The sequence below is a fragment of the Triturus cristatus genome, chromosome 1_2 (assembly GCF_964204655.1).
Source record: "Triturus cristatus chromosome 1_2, aTriCri1.1, whole genome shotgun sequence".
Lineage (NCBI taxonomy): Eukaryota > Metazoa > Chordata > Amphibia > Caudata > Salamandridae > Triturus > Triturus cristatus.
Genome location: NC_140580.1, coordinates 647011179 through 647013678, shown reverse-complemented (window position 1 = coordinate 647013678; position 2500 = coordinate 647011179). Strand labels below are relative to the sequence as shown.

The window sequence follows — 2500 nt, the reverse complement described above, 5'->3', positions numbered from 1 at the left end:
GTTTCGAGTCCCCCGAGCGGGACTCCCACGTTACGGGGGCATTTGATCTTGCTGAGTCCTAGCAAGGGACTCCAACGATGGGGGCACATTGTTTTCGAGCCTGTGAGGCTCCTATGACGGGGCGCATTGTTTGTTTAGAGCCCACGAGGCTCCAACGTTGCCCCAGGGCATAGGTGTATTCCCGAGCCCACGAGGCTCCCACGCTGTTTTGGGGGCATTGTTCTGTAAGAGCCCAGAGAGGCTCCCACGTGTGACACGTTGGCTTTAAAGGCACCGTGGTGCCCAAGTTCCTTTCCCCAGCTGCCCAGCAGTTAGTGGGCAGCTGCAACGTTTAGGTTGTGGCCTGTACGCTTTGGCTTGCGCAGCCTGCGCAGCCTTGCCCTGACTCTGCTGGACAAAGGGCGTTTGAGCCCCTGAGAGGCCAAGTTGGCCTGGGGACAGTTTCCCTGTGTTGTGCCCTCCCCTAGGGTTTTTACACCGCTGAATGTATGTTATGCATCATGTGTTTTCCTTCCCTACACCTCTGAATGTGTTGTGATGCATCATGTGTAATGTGCTTATACCCCTACAGGTGTTGTGATACTTAGGTGGTTGTTTTTCTCCTAGTACAGGTGGTGCTAGTGAGGTCCTGGTTCCCTGCGCAATATTTTCCTAAGGTGGTTAGGGTTGCGTAGGTGGTACTTACCTGTTACCAGTGGTTACTGGTTGTGTGCTACATTTTCTAATTGGTGCTACAGTGATTGAATATGCTATGTTCTAAAGTGTTATTCCTACAAAGTGCTAATTCTACAACGTGCTAGTGCTAAAAGTGCTTATTCCTGACAGTGGTCCATGAGGCCCTGTCCCATGTAGATAATTCCCCTGTAAATTCTGCCCGTGCCAGTGGCACATTGTAAAGTGTGTATTTATTATCTGTAATAATGTGTTTGGTATAATACAAAGGCTATTTTTATATAATACCTTGTGTGGAGTTTCTTTTGTGGTGGGCCTTGGGTGTTGTTGCAGGGTGCGCGCGCAAACGCTTTACACATTGCCTCCGGGATAAGCCTGACTGCTCGTGCCAAGCTACCAAGGGGGTGAGCAGGGGTTATCTTTGGCGTGTAACTCCCCAGCCCTGACTAGAGTGGTGGTTTCTGCCTGGCTTTGGCGCAAGCCCTAGCCAATCAGAAATCCCATTTCTAACAGGAAGTAAAAGTCGTAACAAGGTTTCCGTAGGTGAACCTGCAGAAGGATCATTAACGGCGGAGCAGCCCGAGCGACCGACGGCGCCAGCCCGGAGCCTTCGGCCCGCCTCCTGCGTGCACGCCCCGTAGGCACAGGGCCCGGCCCTGCCCTGGCGCGCCCCGGCCGGCGGAGCGGTCCGCGGCCGCATGGGGCGCAGGGGTTTAGGACCGGGACTTCGGCGGGCACCTTCCCCCTTGGGAAGGCCCGACCGACGCGCGAGGGACCGGGGATGGGGGGCGGCCCCCATCCCCTGTCCCTCTCCGAGACGGAACCCAAGCTCACCCGGCACTGAACCAAATGGCAGTGCATCCCTTGGCTGGCACCACCCCTCCCTCGAAAAAAGGCCCTGGCGCCGGCTGGTCCCTCCAGGCGTCCCGAGACCCGGCCCGATCTGACCGGGTCTCGGGCATCCGAGGAGTGGCCCTTCTCGCGCGGCAGGGCGGCCTGGAAGAGAAGGGGCCGAGGGCCTGCAAGGGGACCCCAGCTCCTCTCGGTGGGAGGCGTGCGGGATGGGGAGCTGCCTGGCTCTTCCCTTCCGGCGCCTCCGACCCAGGCGAGGGTGGTGGTGGGCCAATCGGCAGCCTCTGCTGGCACGGCTCGGGGCCGATCCGGCGACGGATGGCTGATGTGCAGGTGGAGCGACCCTCCCTCGTTGCCAGGTACCCGGTCCGACCCGGTCCCGTGTGGCCGGGCTGAGGGGTTTGAAGACTCACGTGGTCCCTCCCGGGTTACCCCGGGAGGGACCGGCGGCTGCGGGGCTGCCTGCTCCCGTCGCTCCGGGAGCCCCCTCCCTCGCCCCCGGGTGGGTGGGGCGGGCTCTCGGGCCGAGCGCCTGGCAATGTTTTCCCCCCCATGACGGTGCTGTTTGACTCCCAGAGGGGAAGCCTTGAACGGGGCGCCCGTGCCGTCTCGCCGCGCGGGCGATGGACGGACGGCGTCGCCTTCCTCCCGCCTCTCCTGCGCCCGCAGGTGGGCGAACGTTTTCGAAAAGCTGCCTGTGATTCTTGGTGGTGGATCACTCGGCTCGCGCATCAATGAAGAACGCAGCTAGCTGCGAGAATTAGTGTGAATTGCAGGACACATTGATCATCGACACTTCGAACGCACCTTGCGGCCCCGGGTTCCTCCCGGGGCTACGCCTGTCTGAGGTTCGCTCGATCGTCAATCGCCCCGGGGCTTCCCCGGGACGTGGCTGGGGCCGTCGCAGGGTGAGCTCCACTTCCCCTTCGTCCCCCCACAAGGTCAGACCCCCCGATCGCCCGTTGGCAGGGTCCCT

The 2500-nt window shown here is 60.7% G+C and overlaps 1 non-coding gene across 1 annotated transcript; it reads left to right on the top strand.

The window, feature by feature from the left end:
- The first annotated feature begins 2223 nt into the window (after positions 1-2223).
- Positions 2224-2377, top strand: LOC146867789 (5.8S ribosomal RNA). Its single transcript, XR_014968851.1, has one exon. It is a non-coding gene; the product is annotated as a 5.8S ribosomal RNA (ribosomal RNA).
- Positions 2378-2500: the final 123 nt, after the last annotated feature.